Below are 20,496 nucleotides of genomic sequence, written 5' to 3' on the forward strand. Positions count from 1 at the left end.
TTTTAATAATCAAATTTTTTGTTATATTAGAAAAGGGTTTATAAGAATACAATCACAATAATTTTCTATAGTTTTTCTATAATTTTCTTTAGTCAGGTTTTCTTGATTAATAAGTTTTTTTTTTTTTTCAAAATCTACAACATAATTCTTTATTTAACAATCAATACAGTAAATTAATAAGCAATATGCAAACACCAAAAAAGACACAATGTAGATAGATCTTTCAATAAAATTCTACAATGGGTTTTCAAACCCTACCTCAAAATCATAGCTAATTAATGAGACAATCTATGAATGCATGCAAATTCAAACCCTTTGAAACTTTCAAGAATTCTTTTGATCCAATTCTGTATTTTCCCTTCTAAAACCTCAAAACCATAGCTAAAATCTGAGATAATCTGTGAATGCATGCAAATCCCAACTCCTCTGAAACTCTCAACAATTCTTTTGATTCAATTATGAATTTTGCTCCTCAAAACTTCTGTAATTGCAAAATGAGCTCTTAATCTCTAATAAAGAGTTCTCCTCTAAATTGGGGCTCTGATTGTGCAATCACGAGAGGGAACTCACTGATCAATTATTGTTTATTACTTTATTACCTTTTACCTTTTCATGCACAACTCTTTTTGATATTTAATTACAAAATATCTTAATTTAAATAATTAGTTTTATCTTTTTAATTAATTTTTGAAGTGTTTTTAATAATATATTTATTAATTTAAATAATAACATTATTTAGAGTTTATTATTAAAATAAAACTCCTAATTATTTATCATTAAATTAAATAAATATAACTACGTCACAATTAGAACTATAACTTTATCTTTAAATTTCATTATTTTATATTTTATTTTCTTCCAGTTTATTAATTAGTACAAGCACTAATTAAAGTATGATTTATTATTTAAATTAGTAATAATAATCAAAGCTCATTGTTTAAATGCAACTCTAATTTAATTATTACTAAATAAATTATTATAATAGAGCAATATTAAATCTTTAATATTTTAATTTTTTAATTTTTTTTTGTCTAACTTCTTAAATTAAACTTTTAAATTAAATCTTTTAAGTTGAAATGCATATTTAATTAATCTATAATTAATTAAATATTATCATATTCTAATTTCTGTTTAACCAATTTTCTAAATTTAGTCTTCTAAATTAAGACTTTTAAATTTAAGCACATATTTAATTAATTTTTTAATTAATTAAATATTCTCATGCTTTAATATTTTCTTTTTAATCAAATAATATTTAATAATTCTCAATATTACATGATTAACCAAAATATTATAATTAAATCATTTACCAAATAAATCACATAGCGAAATTCACATAAAAGCAACATTACCAAAATAGACTAAAGCTTAAAATCAAACAACACAGACAAAGATAAACTCACGAGTTTAAAAAGGGTGGAAAGTTAGTTATGATTCCTCCTTGCAAGACAAGTATTTAGGCTATGGCTAGGATTGGATCTGAACATTGTCTTCCCATTCTTACCATTGAGTTATTGTGATAGGGCACACTCTTCCTAGCAATTCAAGAAAGTCAATGCCCGATACCTATATTCTACATAAAAGACAAGTATGTACATGTATATAAATATGTCTAAACTAAACAAACAATGATAGGGAGTGGTACATTGTATAGATCTTAACTAGCAGGTGACTATGACTCCCTCTGTTAGCCACATCAAAGATATCAGACAAAAAGATAAAATAAACATGTGCACCATGCACATGCAAGTATGGGGTAAGTATCCTAATATCACAAGTCAAACATCAAATGCTCAAGTTTAACAATGCATCATTATGAATATAAAATAGTCATCATTAACAAAATCATCTCACACACTATGAAAGAAATCTTATTTATTAACTACGATCATTAAAACATCATTAATGCACCAGTAACTATAATCATTAAACAACACATGAAATATAGTCAACTAAGTAATCATTGTTGATATATTTCTAGTCCAAGTTATGAAATAATGTCCTTGAAACTAATGCATCCATGAAATAGGCATAAAAGAGTTTGGTAAATATAATGGAAAAGTAAACTATAGGTGGGCACTACATGTGCATGTTCAACCTCTATTTTTGGAGGGTGTGCATGCTTTGGCTGGATATTTCTTTTGGTCAACTTCTCCATATTGGTGCATTGGCCTATTGGAGACTGCATTGATTAATTTAGGAGTTTGCATAGTGGGAATCAGGATATTCATGTACCAATTTTTTTGCATTCACTAGGCTTCTCATTGTCAACCCGTCCTTGAAATACAAGCATTCATTGTGGGGTTTGAAGTTTTCTTTGGCTATGTCCATGTTTGGAGTGGTCACATAAATTCCCTATTTTGGGGACTTTTAATTTTTAGCAAGATATACTCTCACTGCATTGATTTAGAGGTTGTAGGTTTGACTCTAGATCTTTGATATGTTAGCATGATGACCATTGCATCAAGAGAGAATGGAAGTTCTATGTTGAATCCCAATGCATCAATGTTTATTCTCTTGGCCTATCAATAGGTGGAAGATTTTTTACCCGAACAGTGGAAGCTCATACAATCCTTGCCATGGTTTCATGATTACTAGCTATGTGAGCGTTATGAGATGTTTGAGGAGGTAGGGTGCTTTGCAAATCTATTCAAGGGTAGATGACGGTGACATCCTCTCTTAAGTTTTTTGCACCCATTTTTGGAGTGCATGGTGGACAAAAAGACACCACCATGTCAGCATGACACCATGACATCAATGATTATTGAGCAAAGGGTGCCTATGCAAAGTCTTTCAATAGCTTTTGTGCCATGTCAGGCAAAACTCCAAGTCATGACACATTTACTTTTTGGATTGGCCTCACTAGCTCAAACCCATAATCAATGACCACACATCTTGGCCTTGTTAGTGTCTACGATTACATTGTTGGAGCTATCTTTATTGGTGGGTGTTTTTTTTTTGGGGGGCGTTTTGTTTGGTGAAGGGGGCACGATTTGTTTTTTTTGCCTTGGAAACTGTTTGTCCCCTCTCTCTCATATGTCTGATTTAGCCCACCACTCAATGTTCATGGGAAGGTGAAGGTCATGCAACTTTGGATTGGCCAAAGGCCGGCATCAACTTCTAGATGCATTTTTTTCAAAGTGCATGTGGAGACCTTGGCATTTTTGGTGGTTTTTACCAAAAGTCTTAGTTGAACTTTGTGATTTCTTCCAATCCTTTGGTATGATTTTTGGTTTAAATGAGTGCAAGCCTTGCCATCATGTCCACGACTTGAATTGGAGTCCAACTTGGGGTCAACTATGATATGTCAACCAGGTTCCTTCCAATGACTTAGAATTTCTCACCCATGATTTTTGTTGGGATGAATTTTAAATGGAGCGATTTGACTTGATTTGTGTTTTTTGGGGTTTATAAAAGGTAAAATATGGTACATGCTCAGACTTGCATGGGAATTTATTTCACCATCCAAACTCCTTTTAACATGTGGCATGCAAAACTGTTGGCTACTAGATTTTTTTTCTACCATAGCCATTGGCCCTTTGCTGGACACATGTTTCTGGTGGTTGGATTTTTTTTTTTCCTATAGGGGTCATTTTTTGGCTTTTTCTTTGCTTCGATGACCATTTTCTCATCAAATTTGGGCTCGTCACTTGTCGAGGTTAGTGTAATGTCAACACTGCATCAGCATATCCTGTCACCTCTTCAGGTCTGTTTGGACCCACCTTTGCATTTTTTCTCATATATCGGGCATACAAACTCCATTTTCCAAAAATGATATATCCTTGGAAAGTTGGTTACAAGCCTATGAGAGTGGTATAGGTTATTTTTAGTTTTGATTTTTTTATGGCTTTTTCTGTTGTCAAAATCAGGGGTACATTTTTTACACTCCGGGAGACATATCTTAAGCATCTGATCTTTGATTTGGAAATTCTTTATGTCATTGGAAATGTCTTTTTGAGATCTTTCTAGTGATGCTAGTTGTTTTTCTAGATTCTTCTCCAATAACATTCTATTTAGTTATTTGTATTTTTGCATTTTGGTGGATATCTTGGTTGTTTCTATTCAGGGATCAATTTCATTGCTTCAGATGATTTGTCATGACTTGTACTATCTATTGTATTAGTCTTATGTCTCTTCTAGTCTATTTAGACATCATTTGTATGTATTCTTGCAAACACATTGAGATAAAGTGCCATATTCCATATGTATTTTTGTTTCAATAGTTTTTCTTTGTTTTGCCTTCTAATTTGAGTAATGTCATTTGAGAACACTCATGCAGATTATTATATTCTTGGGATTCATCATATATTGTGCCTTATTGTACATGCACTACTTTGATTAAAGTGTCATGGGGGGGTTGATGTTTGCCTTTGTTTGCCATCTTCCTTTGTCCAGTGAGTTTCCCTTCTGTGACATTAGCCTCATGACATATCTAAGATTGATCACCTCAGTACATACATATGTATTATTTTGTGCATCTTGATTGTGGTTCCTTGACATGCAGTTCTTTTGGCCTACTTTCCTAGTTGCCTATCACCTCACCCTTGTCTGCACTAGAGGGGGTTCTTCTATTGTTTCTCATGCTTCCTTGGTTCAATGGAGTGAGCTATGAGCTATGTATTCAATTTTTGTTCCTATGTATTAGGCAGATGTAGTGGCTGGGTGCGTATGCATTTTGGTGAGATGGATCATTTACCATATAGAAACTCTTCTTTTCATTCCTACTTTGGTTATAGCCTTCCATGTTCAATTAATCATCTCTTTAGGCTTTGTCATTTCATTTCATATATATCTTCAAGTTTAGTTATTTTCCTTTGTGTGCCTCCTCATTCAGTGCAGATTATAGTCTTCTATACCTGGTCAGGTTCTATTTTAGTGGAGGTTCTTCAAATCAACAGTTACTTTTGATAGATCTTTGCAACTTCTACATGCTTTAATTGTGTTCTTCATGATCATCTTTTGTTCCTATCTTCTGGGAGATTCCCTAGTTTGGAGGTTTCTTTAGTCCTTCACTAGTTTCTTTTAGCATATTTTTCCATCTCTTTTTGGAGTAGGGTTTTTCCCATGTGATTTTCTCTATTTTCTTTTCAGAGATTTGGTTGTGCTTGGGTATCTCATTAGGCCTTGTTCGTCGGGACCCAAACCTACTTTCTATAGTAGCTTCTAGGTTTTTAGCTACTCCCTAAGTTTATTTGAAGGGGGGTGTTAGAGTAATTAGATATTTTCTAGTTAACTCTAGTTTTCTTAAGCTAAACTTTAGGCATGTAATAATTAATTCTTTTATTAATTATTATGATGCAACCTAGGTTAGACCTTTTTAGAGTTTCGATCTCCTTTGTAAGGATGATCTCTCTTTATAATCAACCAATTTATTTTTGATAATAGAGATTTCTCTTTTTTCCTCATCAAGAATGTCTCATCTATGGATTTGGCAATTCTAGCCTCCATAGCTTTTTGCTTCTCTCTTCTATGACAGGTATTTTCATGCAGGTGATTCTTGGGAGTTGCGTGGTTGATCTTTCATCAACTTCAAAAAACTAAGCTATGTTGGAGATTGCATCAACCCTAAAATATGTCAAGTTTTGGGGTGCCTCTCCTATTTGATTTCTACGAGTCATCTTGATGGATGCTACCTTGATGATCTTTCTTTGTGAGTGATCATGATTGGGACCATGAGTGGTCTACACCCTTAGGGTAATTTGATTTATATTTTTGTATTATCTGGTTGATCATGCCTTTGCCTAATTCATGAAATTATGTGCTACAAATATTTACCTTGTTCACTTTAGTTGTTATGAAAAATGGACTATTTAAATGAAATTAATTAAATTCTTTAATTACGTGTGTCAAGTAAATATCACTTTGGCTATTATTATGTGCATCTACACTTGATTGGATGTGTTTATTGTGAAGGGCTTATATCTTCGACAATGAAACATGGAGTTAGTGATTAGATCTTTCATCTTGAGCCAATATCATCAATGTATGGGCGATGTATCTTTATTGTTATTTTAACCCTCTAGTTATTGGTAAATCTAGATTCATATGCATATGTGTCTAGATCCATGAGTGTGTCTGTGCATTTAGGAATCCACAATGGCCATGGAAGTTATTTAATTAAATGCTTTATAATGGCTTAGAGGGATTTTATTATTTGATTAAATTATTTTAATTACTGACAACTTTGCCATAGTTGAATTCCATTTAATTGGAATTGCCCAATTTTGTCTAGGTTAAAAGGGATTTATTTAAGTGAGCCATTTATTTTCCTATTTTAACATTTCACTTTTAAATTGAATATATATCCCAAAAGGGGAGTTCTTTTAGACTTATCACTTTTAAATTAGAATTTGAGAGAAAAAATCCCAAATCCTCTTATGGAGGTATTGTTGCTTTACTCATTGTGATGTAAGGCAAGGTAGGAGAATCCCCAAAGGAGATGTCCTAATCCCCAGCAAACAACCACACAGTCGAAACACAATAACAATGTAACAAAAATAGAAGATCTAATACCAATTTACAACTCTTTATTTATAATATAACTAATTACATGCAATATGCCTAACTATAAGGCCTTTTGGGTTAGGGCCAAATACAAATAGTAATTATAATATCAGATCTACAAGATCCCACAAGATCCAACTTACAATCTCAATCCCAATCCCAGCTAGTCTAGATCTACAACTAGATAAGAATACCAAAAATAATCCACACTTATTACCCTCAGGTCCACCAAGTAATCCTCTAGTTCTCAATCTGCAACCTTAGCTCTTCAAAATTTGCATCTATCCTTTATCCTCTTCTCCAATCTAAATGATCACACCAATACTTAAAGACTCTACAAGACCCCCTACTTATACCCAATTAAGCCACAAGTCAGCCTAGTACATTATAAATTAAATGAAATCCCATCAATTAAATATATGTTGAGCCACAAGTCAGTTACAACACAAATTAAATACCCCTACATAAATTAAATGCCAACAGTTGGCTCATAGAAACTTGACACTGACAAAAACCAAGACCATGCTGAGTGTTAGCAAAACCAAGGAAATTCACAAGCACTACCGAGCTCCACATACATTACCGAGCTCCAAGACCATGCTGAGCTCCAAGGCCATGTTGATTTCCCAAGCATCATTGAGCATCATAGTGTATGCCGAGCTCTCAAGCATAAACCATGCGCAATAGTGACTGAGCATCACTCTTTTTGTGACTGAGTCCACAAATTCTAAACCAAATACCCCCAACATGCAAGATTACAAGCAAGCCCAGGATGCTCCTATATTAGCCACCCCAAGTTTGAAAAGATGTTCTAGTAGCTAGAAGAACATCTTTTGGGATTCAACACATAAATCCCAAATTGGTTGTTCACATACATATCCTACAAGTCTTCAGCTTGTACACTCTTTCCCTTGTTCTTCTTTTTCTTCTTCACATTCATCCTCAGTGTGCTATAGGTCTGATTTCCATACTAATCTCCAACCTTCTTAAAATATGCCAACTCAACTCGACTAACAATACTTAGATTCCTCCTACCAAGTTCTTCATTCTACAAAGGAATCATGGAAAACTTCCTGCCACCTTTCTCAATAGTAAATACATTCTTGACACTATCATGCACACCTCTACAATCATATTGCCAAGGTCTAACAAGAAACACATGACAATTGTTCATGTCCATAATATCACACAACACTTGATCCTTATACTACCCAATTTGGAAATCAAAAAGGCATTACTCCCTCACTTCCAAAGCATGCTCACCTTGTTAGTTTGTAGTGACTGATTAGGAAAGTACTTTACATACTTCATAAATTCTTTGGGGTTAAAATTTTTTTGTGCCGTGGCTGACATATGGCTAACATGTTGTAACCCTAAAGTAGCATAAAATTACTTGTATAAAAGGGGTTAGGGTTAGGTATTTTCATGAAGTTGTGATGCAAAATTAGTTCATGTGGCAGTATTGAGCTGCAAAGGATTACAGATTGTAATTAGGTTATAATCATTGGATCATAATAATATTAGACTTGTTGTTTGGTGTACATAGCCTAGGGATTGGGTGAACCATGTTAAATCTTGGTGCCTTGTGTTCTTTTTTGTGTGATCTATTATTTTTTTGTTATTGGTTATATTTGCATGTAATTGTTATTTCTATCTATGGTTTAATCCTAACAAGTGGTATTAGAGCGAGGTTGTCTTTTTAGTTATCCTCTACAAGAAAGTCTCACAGTTGACTAGGAGTGATGGCAGATGAGGGTAAGCTGAGGGTTGACAGGTTTAATGGGTAGAACTTCTAGTTATGAAAGATGTAAATGGAAGACTATCTTTATCAGAAGGATTTATGGAAGCCATTGGAAGGCAAAGCCAAGAATCAGGGATCTATGTCAAATGATGAATGGGATCTTTTGGGTAGAAAGACACTTAGAAGCATTTGATTATGCCTAGCACCGTCAGTGGCATTTAATATTACAAAAGTGAAGACAACATAAGAATTGATGCAAACCCTAGCGAAACAATATGAAAAGCCCTCCACTTCAAACAGGGTATTTCTCATGAAGCGTTTATTTAATATGAAAATGGTAGAAGGTGGATCTGTTGCAGATCATTTAAATGAGTTTAATACTATTACTAGTTAGTTATCTTCTATGGGTATCAATTTTGATGAAGAAATTAGGGCTCTCTTGATTTTGTGTTCTTGGCCTAAAAGCTAGAATGGCTTGGTAATGGTTGTGAGTAATTCTGTTCTTGGATCTAGTATCCTAAAATGTGAAGATGTGATCGATGTTGTTTTGAGTGAGAAAACTTGTAGGAAAAGCTCTAGTGGATCTACATCAAGAAGTGCTTTGAATGCACAAAGTATGGGTAGAACGATTGAGAGAGGAAGTAACTCTAGAAATCATGGGAAATCAAGAAGAAAGTCAAAGGGGAGGAGGTCTCAATTGAGAGGACTAAACTACTACTAGTACTATGGGAAACCATGTCATAAAAAGAAAGATTGTTGAAATCAATAGAAAAATGAAGGAGATAAACCTGATGGAGACAAGGAGGAAAATGTGGTAAGTAAAAAATCCAAAGAGGATTCTTTACTTCTATCTTTAGACAGTGTTGATGATTCATGGGTTTTAGATTCTTGTGCTTCATTTCATGTTACACCTCATAGAGGTTATTTCATTGATTATGTCCAAGGGGATTTTGGGCTTGTTTATTTTGGGGATAATGAACCCTATCAGATTGTTGAAAAGGGAAAAATTGAGATTAAGTTACAAAATGAGAATCATTGGCTACTACATGAGGTAAGACATGTTCCAAGGCTAAGTAGGAATTTAATTTTAGTAGGGCAACTTGGTGATGAGGGTTGTGTGGTTACTTTTAATGATAAAAAATGGAAGGTTTCAAAAGGTTCCCTTGTAGTAGAAAAATGTGTGAAAGTAAGCACCTTATATCTTTGTAGAGGTCATATTGTTCCTTCTACTTTAATTGTTTCAGAGAAAAATGAATGTTCAGGAACAATTGCTACAGTTGAGCTGGGAGAATAAATAGCTGTTGTAGATTCTGATACAGTGCTGTGGCACAATTGACTTGGGCACATGAGTGAGAAAAGTATTAAAGTACTTCATTCAAAGAATGTTTTACCAGGTCTAAAATGTGTTAATATGGATTTATGTGAAAGTTATGTATATGGAAAATAAAAGAGAGTGAGTTTTGTAAAGATTGGGAAGGAAAACTGTGCTTACAGATGTATGGGGACCGGCTCAGGTATCTTCCCTTGGTGGATCTCATTATTATGTTACATTTTTTGATGATGCAACTAAAAAATTTTGGGTTTATTTCCTTAGACAAAAATCTGATGTATTTCAAACTTTTAAAAAATGAAAGTGCTTGGTTGAAAATGAGATTGGTAAGAAATTAAAATGTCTTAGATCTAATAATGGTGGTAAGTATTGCAATTGTGAATTTGAAGATTATTGCTCCACTAATGGTATTTATAGACAACAAACTATTTCAAGGATTCCATAGGAAAATGGAGTGGCTGAACGCATGAACAGGACTATAATGGAGCGCGTAAGGAGCATGAGGTTGCATGTTGAGTTGCCCTTACACATGTGGGTGGAGGCTGTCAATGCTACTGTATATTTGATTAATAGAGGTCCCTCTACTCCTTTGGGCTATGGTATTCCAAAGGAAGCATGGACTGGTAAGAAGGTGAGTTATTCTTTTATTAGAACCTTTGGCTATGAAGCATTTGCTCACATAGATTCTGAAAATAGAACCAAGCTAGAAGCTAAGTAAAAAAAATGTGTATTTTTTGGATATGGCATTAATAAATTTGGTTATAGCCTTTGGAATTTTAAAAATTATAAAATTTTAAGAAGCAATGATATCATATTCAATAAGAAAGTGTTGTACAAAGATCTATTGCAGCAACATTAGAAGAAAGAATATGATTATGTAGTGCTAGATGATACTCTAAAAGTTGATGTTCTAGCCATTCCTCATGATGTGCAACAACCGCAACAACAAATACCACACACACTAGTGAATGTTAGATGGTTGAAAAAGAAAATTAGACCTCCAAAAAGATTCTCTCCCTCTTTGTATTCAATTTTGCTTATTGATGCTGGTGAACCTGAATGTTATGATGAAGTTGTGCAGGTGGATACTAAGATTCAGTGGGAGTGTACAATGAAAGATGAAATGGAATCTTTGCTAAAGAATTAGACATGGGATTTATGCAAGTTACTTGCAGGTAAAGGAGCTTTGCAGAATAAGTGGGTTTATAGGTTGAAAGAAGAGGAAGGAGGTAAGAAAAGATTTAAAGCCCAGTTAGTTGTGAAAGGATTTGCCTAGAAAAAGGGCATTGATTTCGATGAGATATTTTCTTGTGTTGTTAAGATGACTTCTATCCGTACTATTTTAAGTCTTGTAGCTACTAAAGATTTGCATTTAGAGCAGCTTGATGTTAAAACAACCTTCCTTCATGGTGATTTGGATGAAGAGATATATATGGCTTAGCCATAGGGATTTGTAGTCAAAGGTAAGGAGAACTTAGTGTGCAAATTGAAGAAAAGTTTATATGGCTTGAAGCAAGCACCTTGGCAATGGTATCTAAAATTTGATAGTTTTATGCATGAGCATGGGTACAATAGGTCTCATTTAGATCATTGTTTTTATTTTAAGAGGTTGGATGATGACAACTACATTATTTTATGTTTATATGTTGATGATGTGCTTGTAGTTGGGTCTAACATGGATCACATTAAGGGGTTAAAATGCCAATTAGCACATGCATTTTCTATGAAGGATTTGGGGGCAGAAAAAGAAATTCTCGGTATGAAGATTTGTCAAGATAGTCAAAATAGAAAATTGACGTTATCTTAGGCTAATTATGTTGAGAAGGTGTTGCAAAATTTCTCTATGGAGAATGCTAAAGCTATCAACACACCTTTACCTAGTCATTTGAAGTTGACTAAGGAGATGTGTCCCAAGACACAAGAAGAGGAGGATAAGATGTCCAAGGTACCCTATGCTTCAACTATAGGAAGCTTGATGTATGCTATGGTATGTATAGGCCAGATATTGCACATGTAGTGGGAGTCATTAGCAGGTATATAAGTCATCCAGGAATTGAGCATTGAAATGCAGAAAAAATGGATTCTCAGATATTTGAGAGGAACATCCAATAAGTGTTTACAGTTTGGGGGCTCTACTACTGATTTATAGGGCTATGTTGACTCAAATTTGGTAGGGGATATAGATACCGGGTGGAGTACTATAGGTTATGTCTTTACTATTGGTGGGGCAATCGTGAGTTGAGTTTCTAGGTTACAAAAGGTTAATGCTTTATCCACTACAGAGGTAGAGTATGTTGCTGCTATAGAGGTAGCCAAGGAGATGATATGGCTTTAGTTCTTCTTGGAAGAATTAGGACACCCTTAGAAGGATAATTATTTGTTTACAGATAGTCAGAGTGCCATTCATCTTGCAAAGAATTTAGCTCTACATTCAAAGACCAAACACATATAGTTGTGGTACCATTTCATTCGGTTAGTTTTGGAGGATGGACAATTAAAGCTAGACAAGATACATACAGATGACAATCTAATCGATATATTTACCAAGGTAGTGACAAGGGAGAATCTGAACTCCTCTTCAGCTTCGATTGGTCTTCTAGAATGAATATGAATAAAAGAACAATAGAGTCCAAGGTGGTTTGATCTAGTGGAAGCCCCATGTAGTAGTAGTATTGCTATAGGATTAGTCTCCAAGTGGGAGATTGTTGTCTAGTGAGGAGTCTGATCAGTCCCAAAGTGAGAGATTGTTAGTTTGTGGTGACTGATAAGGAAATTATTGTACATAATTCATAAATTAAAAATTGTTTTGGGTCGTGGTCAATGTTGTGGCTGACATATAGAAAACATGTTGTAATCCTAAAGTGGCATAAAATTACTTGTATAAAAGGGCTTAGGGTTAGGTATTTTCATGAAGTCGTGATGAAAAATTAGTTCTTGCAATGGTATTGAGTTGTAACGGATTACATATTGTAATTAGGTTATAATCATTGGATTGTAATAATATCAGACTTGCTATTTGGTGGATATAGCCCAAGAATTGGATGAACCACGTTAAATATTGGTGCCTTGTTTTCTTTTCTGTGTGATCTATTTTTTTTTTTTATTGGTTATATTTGCATGTAATTTTTATTTCTATTTATGGTTTAATCCTAACACAACTTGCAACTAGCCAATCCTATAAGGATAAGGATGTCTCACTCTCTTCAAATCAAGTTTTTGAACCATATCCTTAGAAACAAGGTTATCCATACTACCACCATCCATAATCACTGTGCAAACTTTACCATCATAATTACGACAAGTCATGAAAAAACTAGTCCTCTGACAAGAGTCCAGTGTCTTCTGACCAACAAATACTCATCGAGCTAGAAAACTCTCCCCTTGCTTAGGTTGACTATCTTGGACTACAACCTCATTCACAATAGCAACTATTCTACCATGAAGACATTCAAAAGATATATGCCCTACTTCACCACATCTGTAGAAAGTACCTCTAAATGCACCTCCACTTGTCCTCCTTTTTTGATCAATAAGTTTTGGTTCACCTTCTACACTTAGTTTAGCTTGTGTCAAGCTATCCCACTTCTCTTTTCCTCTAGCATTACCTTGACTTTCCCTCATCAACTTATCTTCTACTTTTAGAATGCATAATAATAAGCATCCTCCACTAAAGAAATATCTAGCATACCAACCTCATCTTAAATATTGAATCTCAAATCATTAATGTACCGAGCTACCTTTTCTTTTGACAATTCTCTATGACTAGACTGAATAGTCAACTTGTAGAACTCCTTAGAATAATCCTTCACAGTCATGTCTTTCTACTTTAAATTTTGTAACCTCTTAAACAACTCAAACTCATAATCAATAGGAATGAACTTAGCCTTGAATTTAGTCACCATCAATCTCCATCTAGAGATCTTCAATTCACCTTCCTCCTCTCTGTCTCTCTACATTACTTTCCACCAAAGAGCAGCATGTGCTTTCAACTTAGTCTGTGCCAACCTCACTTTTTGTGGATCCTCAAGCTCAAAGTAGTCGTCCAATTCACCAATCTAATCAATCAAGTCTTCAAGACTCAAAGTACTTGAGAAATTAGAAACCTCCATCTTATGCTTCAATTTCAACTGAGATCCAGGTTTAGCAAACTGACCTGAGCTAGTTCTAATAGGTCTCTCCACATGATCAATTATGTCCTCACCACTAGATCTAGCAACTTCAAAGTCTTCAACAACTTCCTCATAACTACCTTTAGTTCCCACATGCCTAGGTACACCACCTAAAGTACTTACAATTTCAATAATCATGTCACTCTTCATCAATGCAATCTCATATCTAAATTCTATTCTAATATTCTCTAGGATCCTTTCTTCCCCAACATCACTAATATCATTCCCTAGGGTCTGATCTTCTTGAAGGCATCTTCCAAATTTTTTTCAAACCCTAAACAATAGATCCACCAATCTAGAAGATCAATCAACTCCATAATCAAACTTCTCTGTAAGTCTTGGTGTAAACTGCCTCAACTTTTGCAATCTGTTTACACACTCAAGAATAACTTTGCTCTGGTACCACCTGACATAGTGCAATGTAAGAGAATCCCCAAAGTAGATGTCCTAACCCCCAAAAAATAACCACACAATGAAAACACAACAAAAATGTAACACAAATGCAAGCTCTGATACCAATTCACAACTCTTTATTCATAAAATAACTAATTACATGCAATATGCCCAGTTGTAAAGCCTTCTAGGTTAGGGTCAAATACAAACAATAACTACAATATGAGTTCTCCAAGACCCCACAAGATCCAACTTACAATCTCAATACCAATCCCAAATAGTCTAGATCCACAACTAGATAAGAACACCAATTAGAATCCACACTTGTACCCTTAGGTCCACCAAGTAATCCTTTGGTTCTCAAACCATTGTCCTAGCTCTTTAAAATTCTCATCTGACCTTTATCCTCTTCTGCAAGCTAGATGATCACACTAGTACCTAAAGACTCTACAATACTTCCTACTTATACCCAACTAAGCCACAAGTTGGCCTAGTACATTACAAATTAAATTGTATCCCTTTCATTAAATATATTTTGAGTAATAAGTCAGCTACAACATAAATTAAATACCCCTACATAAATTAAATGCCAAAAGTTAGCTCATAAACAACTTGGGACCAATAGAAACCAAGACCATGTTGAGTGTTAGTGAAACCAAGCCAAGCACTATTAAATTCACAAGCATTACTGAGCTCCACATACATTACTGAGCTCCAAGACCATGTTGAGCTCCAAGACCATGCTGAGCTCTAAGGCCATGCCAAGTTCCCAAGTATCACTGAGCATCATAGTAAATCTCAAGCTCCCAGGCATAAACTGTGCCCAATAGTGACTGAGCACCACTCCTTTGGTGACTGAGTCCACAACTTCTAAACCAAATAACCCCAACATGCAGGATTGCAAGCAAGCCTAGGATGTTCCTACATCACTTTGCAGGAGCTATGGGTATGAGAATAGCATGAGATTGATCTTGTTGGGTGTGACTTAGGGAGACCTTAGTTTACCAAGACTTCCAACAATTTTAGCCGAACGATTATTTTATTGAGCATTCCCATTTTTTCCCTTTTGGCTGTCAAGTAGGGCTCTTCCATTTTTATGTCTCAGCTCCATTTTTGAGTTCATTTTTGGTATTAGTTTTCTAGGAGGTAGAGAACTAGTGTTCCCCTCCATTAATGTATGTTTGCTTTACCTGGTTGGGCAAGTATGAGTATTTTTTTACCTTTTGGAGTGGGGTTTGGGGGTTTTAGACCATTTTGTTGGCTACTTTTGCATATAGAATCTGAACCCAAATTTTATTTGATATCTGGGGTTTTTATACTTGATAGTAAAAAGGGTTTTAATTTTATTGATTTATGTCAACATTGAGTTTTGGGGATTTTGACTTTGCCTTGATTTGTGTGCTAGCTAGTTTTATTGGCTATTTATTGGCATTGATGTTGGTCATGGATTTAGATTATCCATGAGGATTCCAATCCAACCATATTTATATTCTACTTGCATTGGGATTTGTGTCAAATCTATACTCTCAACAATGTGCTTAGTTGAGTGATTTTTATACTTGGTGTTTTATTATTTCTCATTGAACCCTTGTTGTTATTTCATGTACCCTAGGATTTGTGTAAAATCCATACTTAGATTTAGGCCAGTAGAGTGAGTCATGTTATTTTGTGTTTGTTGTCTTATTGGGATTCATGTAGAATCCATACTCTTGGATATAGGTGAGTTGAGTGTGATTGTTATACTTGTTGCATTTGATGCATTTCTCTTATCTAGTCCTTGTTGTTTATGATCTTTGGGTAGTTGTTGTGCCCACACATGAGCACATGAGCATGCACTTGTCGAGTTCTTGTGAGACCTAAACTTTTAGTTGCTTTTAGTTGAGTTATGTTCATTGGGGATTAGGTTGGGAAACTACATTTCCTTTGGGCACTCATCATGTGATGAGCATGGGTATGTAGGGTAGACAAGTGGAGGGGCTTCTCTTGTAACCTCGAGTCATGTTCTCGACAAGGTTGGTGTGAAAAAGTTTTCTAAATAAGTGATAACTAAATGAATACATGGGTAATAAAACTAAGATAATAAAATGTGAAATACTTGTATAGGTTGATCTAACGGAATGTTCTTGTATGGGTTTTCTGAGGGTGAGTGTCTATACAAGTTTACCAAGGACACAGTGTGATAGCCTCCCAAGAGAGAGTTTCTACATGATGTTTAGCTTGGGCTCTATGATGCCAAGTGATCTACTCTCCACTATAGTCCCTACATAGTAGACCCATAGAGTATTTGACTAGAACTTGCTGTATTCCATTGTCTCATGATCTAGGTTTTAGTCCTTTATATTGTTTGGTGTGAGTGTTAGCCATGGATGGCTGTATCATATGATTGTGGTCAGATCATTATCTCCATTAGGATGATGAGAGTGGGCCTATGGGTTCCATGTGGTTGGGAGGCATAGCTACCTATACCATTGTTTGGGATCAGTGTATAGAGATGGTCTATTTCTAGTTTGAGGTCATTGTTGGATGTTCACTTGGTACTTCAGTGTATCTAGAGTATGTTTCCTTGTGATTTATGCTTTACTTTGGATGTATGGATATCATGTTTAGATGATGATTAGTATGTTACTTTATGCATTCCTTTATCATGATGTTGTATCATATTGCTAGATGATGTTTCTCACCACTACTTAGGAGTAGTGATGATATTGGTAGATTAGCATGTTGTATGTACTTGTTCTTATGATGTTATTTGATCATTATTGGTAAGAATGTTCTCATGACACAACTTCAACTATCTTGTTGGAAATTTGAGATTCATGCTTAGGGGATGATTAGGGAATTTGAGGTCTCATGATGTCATTATGGTTGGGAGGAAATGAGAATAGTTAATTTTAGTTTGGTTGCTTCATTGCTTTTATTTTCCTTCTTGCGATAGTTGATTTATGCACATGTATATTCATTGCGATGTTGCTTTCTACATGATTGTATTTGATGCTATGGATTAGAAGTTGTGTTATTTGATCTCCTTTATACTCTCAAGTGATCATTCCTTAGTTTACATGGATCTGATACTCCCCGGTGTGGAGGTTTCTTATTTTTATGCATTTCTTCTTGTCTTGTTGATATGTTGTTGGCATTTCTTGCATGTGAAGGATAGTTTCTCATGCTAGCATGTACTTCTTCATGTGAAGAAACATAGTCTCACATGGAGAAATAAAGTATTGTGTGAGCATGTTTATCTAATGGAAAAATTGGCATGGCTCACTAGGAAAGCTTGCGTGGGAGCAAATCCTGACTCGTAGAAGCATCTTGGTTATTTCCTTGCATGGAAAATAGTGTGTTTGCACACATTGCAAGGAGATGTGAAATATGGTTTTGATTAACCTTTTGGGTCTTACTGTAATGCCCCACGTAGAGATCCTTGGAATAAGGATAAATAGATTCCAATATAACTTTTTAAAGAATAAGCATGGAATCAAATGCATCAACATGCAATTGATCAATAGATCACAATGGAAGACTTAACCAATGATCTCCAAGTGTCACTACTTACTGACATGATAAATTGACTATGAAATTTAGACAATTATGAAACCTAGAATATCTAATCTATCAAAGTCTAGGAAGGTGTGCAATCCTAAAGGGTACTCGAAATACCCAATCACACTTTTTAGAAATAGGTGGAAATACCTCCTGTTTCCCATATGAGGAAATGCCAGCTTGCAGTCTCACATGAGGGAATACCTCCTTTCATGAGGAAGTACACTACTGCACATGAGAGAATGCCCTCTCACATGAGAGAATGCAAAGAAGGGCCACCAAGGAACCTTTCTAGTAGGGTAGATGCTTGTGTGAGCATCTGCTGGTCAAGAGCAAGGAAATACCTTCTTGCACAAGCTATCAACACCCTCCATGTGAGAGAAGGTTTTCTCATGTAAGAGAATAGATTTCTCACATGAGAGAATGTATTCTCACATGAGGAATCACCTCTCTGGCATGAGGTCATACAATAGACCAAGGAAATACAACATGCTGAGTATAAAATAATATAATTTCCTCCACACTGGGGGGTACTAGATCCACAAAAATCGAGAATTGAACACTTGAATGAATGAAAAACAACTAAGCATGCTAGAAGGGATGAAACAAACATCTAAACACCTAATCCATAGCATCTAGTATTAATGTAGAAAAGTAACACTGAAATAACATACATGAGCATAAATCAACTATCTCTAAATCTGACATAACATAAATCACATGGAAACACACTTTAGAAGAAACAAAGAACCATGCGAACATCCAGTTTTGGAACTAAACATGAAGAAAGGCCAACTCTATATGTCAGTCCCCAATTGCATCTCCAAAAGTGGTAAAGGTAGCTACACCTCCCAAAAATGTGGAACCCATAGGACCACTCCCACTATGTTGATGGAGATAGTGATCTCACCTCAAACACACATAAGGAAATCATCCATGCTAACACTCATGCCAACTAGTACAGAGGATTTAAACTAAGATTATGAGATAATGCAATACAATAGGTCCCAGTTAGACACTCTATGGGTCTACTATGTAGGGACTTTGGTGGAGAGTAAGTTTCTTGGTACTTCCAAGCTCAATATCATTATGGGTTGTTCCCCTCGGTACTCCCTGAGGAGGCCAAAGTGTTGCATCCGTAGCTGAGCCATGCAGACTATGCATTTTCTTATCTTAGTTAATTACCCATGAATTTATTTAGTTATCACTTATTAGAAACTTCATCACATATACCTTGTCTAGATAGCCAGGGTATATGAGAGAAGCCCCTCCATCGACCTTACCCTACATACCCATGCTCATCAAATGATGAGTGCTCGTAGGAAATGTAGTTTCCCAACCCAACCCAAATGAACACAACTCAACCAAAAAATTACTAGGAACTTGGGTCTCACAAGAACCCGATAAGTGCATGCTCATATGCTAATGTATGGGCACACTAACTACATGATGATCATAAATAATAAGGGATGGATGAGAAACAAAAAGAAACAAGTAACAAATCACTCAACTAATCTATAGCTAGGAGTACAGATCCCAATGCATTTAAGAAAATACATCGAGGGTAAAAAAGATATCCCTATGGATAATCTGGATCCATGAGCAACTATAATGCCAAGAAAACTCAAGAAATCAGGGTGACACACAAATCAAGGAAAAAACCAAAAATTTCAAAAACTTCAAAATTAAAACTCATTTTGTCTTTGGGTACAAAAGCCACAAATATCAAATAAAATCTAGGTTTGTAGTCCATATCCAAAAATGACCAACATAACAATGCAAAACCCCAAACCCCCATCCTAAAAAATAGGGAAATGCTCATACCCACCCAACCAGGTAGAGCTAGAAATTAGAAATGGAGAGAAAAACTAATTCTCAACCTTCTAAGAAATAACTACAAAAAATAGAAGTAGAAATAAAGCTTAAATAGTAAAATAAGAGAGGCCTACCTAATAGCCAAAAGGGAAAATATGAGAACTTGAGCAGTAAAATAAAAAGCTCGTAGAAACTACCAAAAGTTACAAAAATCCAAGGTCTCCCCAAGCTGGATCCAATGAGACCAACCTCATGATGATCCCACACCCATAACTCTTACAAAAAATAGAACAATATTTCCTCTTGAAGAGGATTTGGAATTTTCTCTCAAATTCATATTTCAAAAGTCAAAAAGTGAGGAATAAAATTCCTTTTTGGATATATATTCACTTTTCAAGTGAATAAAAGGATTAGGGTAATTAACCAGATCACCTAGTTAAACCCTTAATAAACCCACACAAAAATAGGCTATTCCAAGTAATTGGAATTCAACTATGACAAGACTGCTAGTAATTAAATGAAATAAGATAAAGCCTAAAAAAAATTTCATGATAATTTGTGAACCTAGTGCAGGAGCACTTCCAATACCTACCATTGCAAGCACAACAGGAGGATCAAACATAAAAGGTTAGGATAGGATTTGGATCTAATATCTAATGCTAGAACTACTATCTGGCAAGGAGATGTTAGGTGTGTTATAAACCTGATTTATGGGAAATTTCTAGGTAGAATGAGGATAAGATAGTCTAGAAGGTTAAATAATGGTTGTTTATTGATTAAATCTTCTTATAATCCTAGGTAGGCTCTAGGATTAAATCTTAATAAAGTTTTAAGACATTTGACAACTTTTGCAAAAAGTTCTCAATGTTGCATAATGGAACTTTTGTGCAAAAATGCAACTTTTGAATCCCAACATTCACAACCAACTTTATTGGTTGGAACTATTTGAGAATGACATAAATAAGGTTGAGAAACCTCTTTGAACACATAAGAGAAGAATCTAT

The sequence above is a fragment of the Cupressus sempervirens genome, chromosome 3 (genome assembly GCF_028749045.1).
Source record: "Cupressus sempervirens isolate cs-2001-9-10 chromosome 3, ASM2874904v1, whole genome shotgun sequence".
NCBI lineage: Eukaryota > Viridiplantae > Streptophyta > Pinopsida > Cupressales > Cupressaceae > Cupressus > Cupressus sempervirens.